Source organism: Oncorhynchus mykiss, chromosome 23 (genome assembly GCF_057628025.1).
Source record: "Oncorhynchus mykiss isolate SJ-2025 chromosome 23, ASM5762802v1, whole genome shotgun sequence".
In the NCBI taxonomy this organism is placed as follows: Eukaryota; Metazoa; Chordata; class Actinopteri; order Salmoniformes; family Salmonidae; genus Oncorhynchus; species Oncorhynchus mykiss.
The window spans coordinates 50,056,637-50,069,964 of record NC_143044.1 but is presented as its reverse complement, the minus strand read 5'-3'; positions in this window follow the sequence as shown (position 1 = coordinate 50,069,964).

Here is a 13,328-nt window from a genome sequence, read left to right as displayed (position 1 = left end):
GCCGATGGAGTACATACCAGCCTGCTGTATGTATGTCACCGTTATGCCACAACTCGGTGAAACATAAGATATTACAGTTTTGAATGTCCCGTTGGTACGATAAACGTGCTTTCAGTTTGTCCCATATATTTTCCAGCGATTGAAAATTAGCTAGCAGGATGTGAGGCAAAGGCAGATTAGCCAATCGTCACCTGATCCTCACAAGGCACCCTGATCTTTTTCAGCGAAATCTCAGTTTCCTTCTCCAGCAAATGATGGGGATCTGGGCCTGGTCGGGTGTCTGTAGTATATCTCTCCCATTCGACTTATTGAAAAATAACTCTTCATCTAATCTGAGGTGAGTAATCGCAGTTCTGATGTCCAGAAGCTATTTTCGGTCATAAGAGACGGTAGCAGAAACATTATGTACAAAACAAGTTACAAACAACCAGAAAAATCTAACGAAATAGCATGGTTTGTTAAGTGCTGATAAGCCGGCAGCCATTCCCTCCGGCGTCATCTTTATGTTTTTCAGCTTGCAATTAATAGCACATATTAAATTATAATATCTAGTGCCTATTAAATTTTTATATCTAGTGCCTATTAAATTATATTATCTTAAGATTTTTTATCATTCTTTTTATCATTCTTTCCCTGGAAAAGTTTGCTTACTAGGTGATTTTTCATAGAAGACAGCGTTTACAGTTCGAGTTAACCCGTAATACACATTAATTCAATTTAGACGTATTTTCCACACACATATCATTGCTATGAATAATGGCTATTCGATAGGGAGTAAAGATCATCAATATGTCACATTAGCTACCATATAATATTTGCATGGTTGACTGAATCACCTAAATGTATATTTTTAAAGGTATTAAAAGCCCCACAACAGAAAAGTAATGGACTGCAACATAATTTTTCTCTTCCATTTCCCTACAATATACAGAAATAGTACACTCTTATAAAAATGGGTTCCAAAAGGGTTCTTCAGCTGTCCCCTTAGGATTTTGGTTCCAGGTAGAACCCCTTTCTTGTTCCAAGTAGAACTCTTTTAGGTTCCATGTAGAACCCTCAAAAAGGGTTCTTCAAAGGGTTCTCTTTTGGGGACAGCCGCAGAACCGTTTTAGGTTCTAAATAGCACCTTTTTTTCTAAGAGTGTACAATGATTTGGTACACATTTCAAAACAAAAATAATAGCAGTTGCTTGCATTACCCTGACTGTATACAAACTTTTATAGGGTGTATCAATTAGTGGTCTTTGAGAGGGTACAAATATATTCCTCATTATAGGGTCTAAATATTTTCATCATTCATCATTTATAAAGATCTCATGAATAAATTTGATATGGGGACCTAGAAGAAGAAAAATATTTGGAAATTGTGACTACTCATTATAGTACTGGATTTCTACGGTGCATTTGTTTTTATCTCCGTATTACAGGCCATACTTGATTCTTGTGAAAGTAAATATTGAAATATAGTTATTTGTTATAATCATTATCATACTCTGAGGCCCTTTGTTGTGTACTGTATGTTTACCCAGTATCTGAACCCACAAAAACAAAAGGCTCTAACATGACAGCTTTTATCACGGACCTAGTGAAAATAAATCATGAAGAATACTTCAATTATAATACCATGCCTCCTTGAACTTTTCACATCACAGGCTATAATATAACACGATTAAACAGAGCTCCAGCTAAAACAGTGTGTTGAGTCAACAGGTCCTCTACATTCAAGTGAGGACGTCCGTACTCTCAGCTTGCATTCATTTAGATTAGGGAAAACATGGACTACTTAATTGCATTCATTGTTATGCCTTGTCACTTCATAGCAGAACACGCTACTGAATAGCAATGAGACCTTGATGAATCATGGTTTTGTCCCAAATGGCACCCAATTCCCTTTATAGTGCACTACTTTTGACCAGGACCCATAGGACTCTCGTCGAAGGTAGTACACCACATAGGGAATAGGGTGCCATTTGGGACGCAGTCGATGTTCTCTCAACAGCTATTCTCTGAATAGTCACTTAAACTTGTCCTACAAAGCTAAAGCAATGCAGCGCCTGGTACAAAACTATAATTTGGACTGCTATGTCCTTGGGTAACGTGGGCCAGTTGCTTTTCTTTTTCAGTTAAAGTGTTTGGAATGAGGCACTATTCATCAAGGGCTACATCCCAAATGGCACCATATTCACAATTTTATTTTAAACATTTATTTAACTAGGCAAGTCAGTTAAGAACAAATTCTTATTTAATGATAGCCTACCCCGGCCAAACCTGGACGACGCTGTGCGCCGCCTTATGGGACCCCCAATCACAGCCAGATGTGATTCAGCCTGGATTCAAACCAGAGACTATAGTGATGCCTCTAGCACTGAGATGCAGTGCCTTAGACTGCTGCGCCTCTCGGGAGTCCCTATATAGTGAACTACTTTTGACCAGAGCCCTATGAGACCTGTTCAAACCTGGTCAAAAGTAGTACACTATATAGGGAATAGGATGCCATTTGGGACTCCAGACTTACAACCATGTTGATGCTATTCAAGCTTGGATTGATTTGGCACAGATATAAAAATGGACCTTGATTATAGATGTTCATGCTACACCAAAATATCCCCGCTTTCAATGTATACTAACATGGGTATGTTTTGGTCCGTTTCAGTAAACCTCTTTTGTACATGCAGAACATAGAAAACTGTACTGGCATTATGCCAAGGAAACAGCAAAAGAGATATCAACAAAATGCTTGTAAATCTTGAAAAGTCCACAGACCCACTCCAAAAGGTTTTTGGAGCCATCATTGACTCAGTGGGTTTTTGTCTACTCACTGCCACAGTCATACACTGGACCTAGTTTGGTCCCGTGAAATAAATATTGTGGATCTTAATGTTATTCCTCATAATCCTGGATTATAGAACGACCATTATATTAAATTTGCAATCGCAACAAATAATCTGCTCAGACCACAACCAAGGATCATCAAAAGCCGTGCTATAAATTCTTGGACAACCCAAAGATACCTAGGTGCCCTTCCAGACTCCCACCATCTGGGTTGGCGCCCCCCCTTGGGTTGTGCCGTGGCGGAGATCTTTGTGGGCTATACTCGGCCTTGTCTCAGGATGGTAAATTGGTGGTTGAAGATATCTCTCTAGAGGTGTGGGGGCTGTGCTTTGGCAAAGTGGGTGGGGTTATATCCTTCCTGTTTGGCCCTGTCTGGGGGTATCATCGGATGGGGCCACAGTGTCTTCCGACCCCTCCTGTCTCAGCTTCCAGCATTTATGCTGCAGTAGTTTGTGTCGGGGGGCTAGGGTCAGTTTGTTATGTCTGGAGTACTTCTCCTGTCTTATCCGGTGTCCTGTGTGAATTTAAGTATGCTCTCTCTAATTCTCTCTTTCTTTCTCTCTCTCGGAGGACCTGAGCCCTAGGACCATGCCTCAGGACTACCTGGCATAATGACTCCTTGCTGTCCCCAGTCCACCTAGCCGTGCTGCTGCTCCAGTTTCAACTGTTCTGCCTGCGGCTATGGAATCCTGACCTGTTCACCGGACGTGCTACCTGTCCCAGACCTATTATTTGACCATGCTGGTAATTTATGAACATTTGAACATCTTGGTCATGTTCTGTTATAATCTCCATCCGGCACAGCCAGAAGAGGACTGGCCACCCCTCATAGCCTGGTTCCTCTCTAGGTTTCTTCCTAGGTTTAGGCTTTTCTAGGGAGTTTTTCCTAGCCAACGTGCTTCAACACCTGCATTGCTTGCTGTTTGAGGTTTTAGGCTGGGTTTATGTACATCACTTTGAGATATCAGCTGATGTATGAAGGGCTATATAAATACATTTGATTTGATTTGACCTACCCAAGGTTGTTAGAGTACAGAAATCGATGAAAAACCTAACGGAGGAACTAAATTTGACCTGGCGTAATACCCTAGGCCGGGTGTCATAAGATACTAGCTCCCTGGTCTACAGAAAATACCCGAGACCTGAAGCAAGCTTCCAAAAAAATGGAACGGATATGGCCCTACACCAAACTGAAAGTCTTCCAACTACCTTGGAAAGACAGTACCGTGCTATATCGAAGAGCCCTTACAGCTTTTAAAAATTTATTTCACCTTAATTTAACCAGGTAAGCTAGTTGAGAACATCATTTACAACGGCGACCTGGCCAAGATAAAGCAAAGCAAAGCAGTGTGACACAAACAACAACACAGATGGAATTAACAAGAATAAAGTCAATAAAACAAAAGAAAAAAAGGAAGTCTATATACAGTGTGCTCAAATGGCGTGAGGAGGTAGGCAGTAAATAGGCCATAGTAGCAAAGTAATTCCAATTTAGCAAATTAATACTGGAGTGATAGATGAGCAGATGGTGATGTGCAAGTAGAAATGCTGGTGTGCAAAAGAGCAGAAAAGTAAATAAAAACAATATGGGGATGAGGTTGGTAGATTGGGTGGGCTATTTACAGGATGGGCTATGTACAGCTTTAGCAATCGTTATCTGCTCAGATAGCTGATGTTTAAAGTTAGTGAGGGAATTATAAGGCTCCAGCTTCAGCGATTTTTGCAATTCGTTCCAGTCATTGGCAGCAGAGAACTGGAAGGCAGGCGGATAAAGTAGGTGTTGGCTTTGGGGATGACCAGTGCAATATACCTGCTGGAGCGCGTGCTACGGGTGGGTATTGTTATCGTGACCAGTAAGCTGAGATAAGGCGGAGCTTTACCTAGCATAGACTTATAGATGACCTGGAGCCAGTGGGTCTGGCGACGAATATGTAGCGAGAGCCAGCTGACTAGAGCATACAGGTCACAGTGGTGGGTGGTATAACAAAACGGATGGCACTGTGATAGACTGCACCCAGTTCGCTGAGTAAACTATTGGAGGCTATTTTGTAAATGACATCGCCGAAGTCTAGGATCGGTAGGATAGTCTGTTTTACGAGGGTATGTTTGGAGGCGTGAGTGAAGGATACTTTGTTGAGAAATAGGAAGCCGATTCTAGATTTAATTTTGGATTGGAGATGTTTAATATGAGTCTGGAAGGAGAGTTTACAGTCTAACCAGACACCTAGGTATTTGTAGTTGTCCACATATTCTAAGTCAGAACTGTCCAGAGTAGTGATGCTAGTCGAGTGAGCGGGTGTGGGCAGCAAACAGTTGAAAAGCATGCATTTGGTTTTACTAGCGTTTAAGAGCAGTTGGAGGCCACAGAAGGAGCTACTCGATCATCCTATTTTTCCATCTTAATTAAGGAGAATAAGAACAATCCAAAATGTATTTTTGATACTGTCGCAAAGCTAACTAAAAATCAGAATTCCACCAAGAGAGGATGACATTCACTTCAGGGGTGATAAATTAATGAACTTCTTTGATGTAAAGACTATGATCGTTAGATAGAAAATTACGGACTCTTCTTTAAATCTGCGTATTTCTCCAAAGCTCAGTTGTCCTGAGTCTGCACAACACTGCCAGGACCTAGGATCAAGGGAGACACTCATGTTTTTAATACTACAGTATATTTCTTGACACATTGATGAAAATAGTCTTGACCTCTAAACCTTCAAGCTGCATACTGGACCCTATTCCAACTAAACTACTGAAAGAGCTGCTTCCTGTGATTGGCCCTCCCATGTTTAATATGATAAACTGCTCTCTATCCACTGTATGTGTACCAAACTCACTAAAAGTGGCAGTAATAAAGCCTCTCTTGAAAAAGCCAAACCTTGACCCAGAAAATATAAAAAACATATTGGCCTATATCGAATCTCCCATTCCTCTTAAAACATATTAAAAGCTGTTGCTCAGCAACTCACTGCCTTCCTGAAGACAAACCATGTATACGAAATGCTTCAGTCTGGTTTTAGACCCCATCATAACACTGAGACTAACACTGAGACTGCACTCATAAAGGTGGTAAATTACCTTTTATCGGCGTCAGACCAAGGCTCTGCATCTGTTCCTGTGCTCCTAGATCTTAACGCTGCTTTTTATACCATCTATCACCACATACTTCTGGAGAGATTGGAAACCCAAATTGGTCTACACGGACAAGTTCTGGCCTGGATTAGATCTTATCTGTCGGATAGATATAAGTTTGTCTCTGTTGATGGTTTCCCTTCTGACAAATCAACTGTACATTTCATTGTACCTCAAGGTTCCGTTTAAGGACCACTATATAGTTTTCACTATATATTTTACCTCTTGGTGATGTCATTCGGAAACATAATGTTAACTTTCACTGCTATGCGGGCGATACACAGCTGTACATTCCGATGAAACATGGTGAAGCCCCAAAATTGCACTCCCTGGAAGCCTGTGTATCAGACGTAAGGAAGTGGATGGCGGCACATTTTTTACTTTTAGACTCGGACAAAACAGAGATGCTAGTTCTAAGTTCCAAGAAACAAAGGTATCTTCTGTTGGATCTGACAATTAATCTTGATGGTTGTACAGTCATCTCAAATATAACTGTGAAGGACCTTGACGTTACTCTGGACTCTGATCTCTTTTTTGACGAACATATCAAGAATATTTCAAGGACAGCTTTTTTCCATCTTCCTGAATTTTTCTGTCCAAAAATTATGTAGAAAAATGTTTTTGTATATCTTGGGGCTTTGTAAGTCTAGGTATATGTATGTCTATGGTGTCCTGAATTGGTCCACAATCATAGGCATTTGTTTATCGTTGTCTCTAATTGGGGACCATATTTACAGTGGGGCAAAAAAGTATTTAGTCAGCCACCAATTGTGCAAGTTCTCCCACTTAAAAAGATGAGAGAGGCCTGTAATTTTCATCATAGGTACACTTCAACTATGACAGACAAAATGAGAAAAAAAAAACGAGAAAATCACATTGTAGGATTTTTAATGAATTTATTTGAAAATGATGGTGGAAAATAAGTATTTGGACACCTACAAACAAGCAAGATTTCTGACTCTCACAGACCTGTAACTTCTGAGGCTCCTCTGTCCTCCACTCGTTACCTGTATTAAAACCTGTTGCGACTCTAGGGGCAGTATTTTCATTTTAGAAAAAACGTTCCCGTTTTAAACGGGATATTTTGTCAGGACAAGAAGCTAGAATATGCATATAATTGATTTGGATAGAAAACACTCTAACGTTTCCAAAACTGTAAAGATATTGTCTGTGAGTATAACAGAACTGATGTTTCAGGCGAAAGCCTGAGAAAAATCCAATCCGGAAGTGCCCCAGGTTTTGAAAGCGCTGCGTTCCAATGAGTCTCTATTGAGCTGTGAGTGTGCCATCAACGACCTTACGCTTTCTACGTATTCCCCAAGGTGTTTGGCCAAGACCAAAGAGCTGTCAAAGGACACCAGAAACAAAATTGTAGACCTGCACCAGGCTGGGAAGACTGAATCTGCAATAGGTAAGCAAGCAGCTTGGTTTGAAGAAATCAACTGTGTGAGCAATTATTAGGAAATGGAAGACATACAAGACCACTGATAATCTCCCTCAATCTCACCCCGTGGGGTCAAAATGATCACAAGAACGGTGAGCAAAAATCCCAGAACCACATGGGGGGACCTCCCATCAGTAACACACTACGCCGTGAGGGACTCAAATCCTGCAGTGCCAGACGTGTCCCCCTGCTTAAGCCAGTACATGTCCAAGCCTGTCTGAAGTTTGCTAGAGAGCATTTGTATGATCCAGAAGAAGATTGGGAGAATGTCATATGGTCAGATGAAACCAAAATATAACTTTTTGGTAAAAACTCAACTTGTGTTTGGAGGACAAAGAATGCTGAGTTGCATCCAAAGAACACCATACCTTCTGTGAAGCATGGGGGTGGAAACATCATGCTTTGGGGCTGTTTTTCTGCAAAGGGACCAGGACGACTGATCCGTGTAAAGGAAAGAATGAATGGGGCCATGTATCGTGAGATTTTGAGTGAAAACCTCCTTCCATCAGCAAGGGCATTGAAGATGAAACGTGGCTGGGTCTTTCAGCATGACAATGATCCCAAACACACCGCCCGGGCAACGAAAGAGTGGCTTCGTAAGAAGCATTTCAAGGTCCTGGAGTGGCCTAGCCAGTCTCCAGATCTCAACCCCATAGAAAATCTTTGGAAGAGTTGAAAGTCCGTGTTGCCCAGCAACAGCCCCAAAACATCACTGCTCTAGAGGAGATCTGCATGGAGGAATGGGCCAAAATACCAGCAACAGTGTGTGAAAACCGTGTGAAGACTTACAGAAAACGTTTGAACTCTGTCATTGCCAACAAAGGGTATATAACAAAGTATTGAGAGAAACTTTTGTTATTAACCAAATACTTATTTTCCACTATAATTTGCAAATAAATTCATTACAAATCCTACAATGTGATTTTCTTGATTTTTTTTCCTCATTTTGTATGTCATAGTTGAAGTTAATGATGAAAATTACAGGCCTCTCATCTTTTTAAGTGGGAGAACTTGCACAATGGGTGGCTGATTGAATACTTTTTTGCCCTACTGTAGGTAGCCATTTTTCCTTGGGAATTTCTGGGTTATTTTTCTATGTTTAGTTGCCTGTTAGCACTCATGTGTATAGCTTCACGGTTTGTTTTGTTGTTTTGTTAGTTTGTTCAGTGTTGCATTTCTTTAATAAATTAAGAATGTACGCTTACAACGCTGCGCCTTGGTCTCCTCCTTACAACGAACGTGACAAACGAATGTGACGAGATTAGACTACTGCAATGCTCTACTTTCCGGCCACCCGGATAAAGCACTAAATAAACTTCAGTTAGTGCTAAACACTGCTGCTAGAATCTTGACTAGAACCATAAAATGTGATCATATTACTCCAGTGCTAGCCTCTCTACACTGGCTTCCTGTTAAGGCTAGGGCTGATTTCAAGGTAATACTGCTAACCTGCAAAGCATTACATGGGCTTGCTTGTACCTATCTTTACGATTTGGTCCTGCCGTACATAGGTACGCGTAGGCTATGGTCAGAATACGCAGGCCTCCTTACTGTACCTAGAATTTCTAAGCAAACAGCTGGAGGCAGGGCTTTCTCCTATAGAGCAAAATTTTTATGGAACGGTCTGCCTATCCATGTGAGAGACGCAGATTCTCTCGACCTTTAAGTGTTTTTGAAGACTCATCTCTTCAGAATGTCCTATAATTGAGTGTAGTCTGGCCCAGGGGTGTGAAGGTGAATGGAAAGGTACTGGAGCGACGAACCGCCCTTGCTGTCTCTGCCTGGCCGGTTCCCCTCTCTCTACTGGGATTCTACTGGGGGCTGAGTCATTGGCTTATTGGTGCTCTTCCATGCCGTCCCTAGGAGGGGTGTGTCACTTGAGTGGGTTGAGTCACTGATGTGATCTTCCTATCCGAGTTGGCGCCCCCCTCGGGTTCGTGCTGTGTGGGGGGGCTTCATGGGCTATACTCTGCCTTGTCTCAGGGTAGTAGGTTGGTGGTTGAAGATATCCCTCTAGTGGGTGGGGTTATATCCTGCCTGTTTGGCCTTGTCCGGGGGCATCGTTGGACAGGGCCACAGTGTCTCCCGACTCATCCTGTCTCAGCCTCCAGCATTTATGCTGCAATAGTTTGTGTCGGGGGCTAGGGTCAGTCTGTTTTATCTGGAGTATTTCTCATGTCATATCCAGTGTCCTGTGTCAATTTAAGTTCTTTCTTTCTTTCTTTCTTTCTTTCTTTCTTTCTTTCTTTCTTTCTTTCTTTCTTTCTTTCTTCTCTGAGGACCTGAGCCCTACGACCATGCCTCACGACTACCTGGCCTGATGAATCCTTGCTGTCCCCAGTCCAGCTGGTTATGCTGCTGCTCTAGTTTCAACTGTTCTGTCTGCGTCTATGGAACCCTGACCTGTTTACTGGACATGCTACCGTGTCTTGGACCTGCTGTTCTGGACTCTCTCTCTACCGCACCTACTATCTCTAACTTTGAATGATCGGCTATGAAAAGCCAACTGACATTTACTCCTGAGGTGCTGACCTGTTGCACCCTCTGCAACTACTGTGATTATTATTATCTGACCCTGCTGGCCATCTATGAATGTTTGAACATCTTGGCCATGTTTTGTTATAATCTCCACCTGGCACAGGCAGAAGAGGACTGGCCACCCCTCAGAGCCTGGTTCCTCTTTAAGTTTCTTCCTGGGTTCTGGCCTTTCTAGGGAGTTTTTCCTTGTCACCTTGCTTCCATATCTGCATTGCTTGCTGTTTGGGGTTTTAGGCTGCGTTTCTGTAGAGCACTTTGTGACATCGGCTGATGATAAAAGTGCTTTATAAATACATTTGATTGATTGATTCAAAGGCCTGTCTATATCAGTTGAAAACAAAGGTTTACATACTATCCATAGTGCTGTTTTGAGTAAAATGGACTTCAGCAGTGTATGATGTATCTCAAGGAAAAAGCAGGTGGAAAAGGACAGCATCTCAGAGGACAGCTGGGATGCACTGCAGACAGTTCTTTAGCAAATGTTCCATGAGGTCTCCAATAGCCCTATAGAGTCTCTCTCCACAGCTCTATGAAGATCATATGGTTGAGAGTAGCTGTTAGCTATGCTCCAGTATGAGGGCTGAAAGAGGAGTCAAACAAGTATTGCACAATGTCCCACTGTGAGTGTACGGGGAAGGTAATAAAACAGACAGAAATGTGTTGGTTACACTTTACATTAGTACCACCAAGAGAAACTTCACGTAGAGTGTTACCAACATTTTTCCTCAGATAATTTTGGTGAGTAATGGTGAATGTCAAATAAATACAAAATAGTATGACTATCAAAATGAAAGGAAGGGTAAATGGTATGACTATCAAAATGAAAGGAAGGGTAAAGAGTATGACTATGGCAATTTATACTCTGTATCTCAGTAGACTTTCAAGATCCCTACTCCTTGAAGACCCCTACTGCTTGTAGATCCCTATCGCTTGAAGGTTCCTACTTCATGAAGGTTCCTACTACTTGAAGCTTCCTACTCCTTGAAGTTCCGTACTGCTTGAAGTTCCCTACTGCTTGAAGTTCCCTACTGCTTGAAGATCCCTACTGCTTGAAGATCCCTACTCCTTGAAGGTTCCGTACTGCTTGAAGATCCCTACTTATTGAACATCCCTACTGCTTGAAGATCCCTACTCCTTGAAGTTCCCTACTGCTTGAAGGTTCCTACTGCTTGAAGATCCCTACTGCTTGAAGATCCCTACTGCTTGAAGATCCCTACTGCTTGAAGGTTCCTACTGCTTGAAGGTTCCTACTGCTTGAAGGTTCCTACTGCTTGAAGGTTCCTACTGCTTGAAGGTTCCTACTGCTTGAAGGTTCCTACTGCTTGAAGGTTCCTACTCCTTTAAGTATCCTACTGCTTGAAGATCCCTACTCCTTGAAGACCCCTATTGCTTGAAGATCCCTACTGCTTGAAGATCCCTACTGCCTGAAGATCCCTACTGCTTGAAGATCCCTACTGCTTGAATATCCCTACTGCTTGAAGATCCCTACTGCTGGAAGATCCCTACTGCTGGAAGATCCCTACTGCTGGAAGATCCCTACTGCTGGAAGATCCCTACTGCTGGAAGATCCCTACTGCTTGAAGATCCCTACTGCTGGAAGATCTCCACTCCCTACTCCAAGGTCTGTGAGATTCTGGTCAAAACTAGTACACTACTAGGTAATAGGGGCCATTTGGGACTGAACGCATTACTCTGCACATTGCTAATCTGTTGTGAAACACACTGGCTTCTGTTGTCATGCAGAATTAGAAAGGACTTGACAATGGGGGATTACTATAGCAATTACAAGTGTCATTAGCCACAACATCCAACATTAGGCCAAGGATTGCTAGGCAGAATTAGGGGTGCGGTTGTGTTGCACAAATGTTATTTAAATTAAAGCTACAACAACAACATTATGCAAATGAAAAGCAACAAGGTGTGATATGGATAGGAATGGGTGGTTTGTTATGATAGAGGGTGTGCTGTGTGTGTGTGTGCTGTGATAGATATGCCTCACTAATGTGGAAATGTTGTGGAATGAATTGTTGTAATAGCGTCTCTCCATGCTTCAGGGTAGAGGGTGGTTCTCATACAGTCCATATTCATCAGACTAATTGCAGCCACTGTCTATCATTTCTGCTTTTCTAAATGTTTATATTACAAAGATGTTACCGTATAAAAGGCTGTATTTGAACAAACCTAACGCAATGGTGAATCTAAGCGCAGGCAGTAGCTCTATAGGTTCAGGGGTATGTCAGAAATATTTTAGCTATTTTCACTTTCACAATTATCAACACACTTGCTGGCATTGGTGCGAAAGGGCTGGGTTTTGATGAGTAAATAGACAGGGCTGGGTTTTGATGAGTAAATAGACAGAGCTGGGTTTTGATGAGTAAATAGACAGAGCTGGGTTTTGATGAGTAAATAGACAGGGCTGGGTTTTGATGAGTAAATAGACAGGGCTGGGTTTTGATGAGTAAATAGACAGGGTTGGGTTTTGATGAGTAAATAGACAGGGCTGGGTTTTGATGAGTAAATAGACAGGGCTGGGTTTTGATGAGTAAATAGACAGGGCTGGGTTTTGATGAGTAAATAGACAGGGCTGGGTTTTGATGAGTAAATAGACAGGGCTGGGTTTGGATGAGTAAATGGGTTGTATGTGTGTCGAGGCTTGACCCCTCACTGGCCAATCAGAACGTGCTCCATGGCTAAATATTTGGTTGCTTCAAGTTGTGTGTTTACAATATTTTATATATTGCCTTCGAATCAACTCCAATGTTAGTCAGTTATAGTTTGTTAAATATCTTACAGAAACAAAATAACTAAATGTAGACCTATCTTTGCTAAATACGTTAACTTGAACCCATTTGCGGTACACACTGTTCTAAATAATTGCATGGCTTCCTTGTGGAAGTATAAACACTACCAGTCCAAAGTTTTAGAACACCTACTCATTCAAGGGGTTTTCTTTATTTTTACTGTTTTATACATTGTAGAATAATAGTGAAGACATCAAAACTATGAAATAACACATATGGAATCATGTAGTTACCAAAAAAGTGTGAAACAAATACAAATATATTTGAGATTCTTCAAATAGCCACCCTTTCCTTGATGACAGCGTTGCACACTCTTGGAATTCTCTCAACCAGATTCATGAGGTAGTCACCTGGAATGCATTTCACTTAACAGGTGTGCCTTCTTAAAATACCATTTTCTGAATTGATTTCCTTCTTAATCAGCCAATCAGTTGTGTTGTGACAAGGTAGGGGGAGTATACAGAAGATAACCCTATGTGGTAAAAGACCAAGTCCATATTATGGCAGGAACAGCTCAAATAAGCAAAGTGAAACGACAATCCATCATTACTTTAAGACATGAAGGTCAGTCAATACGGAACA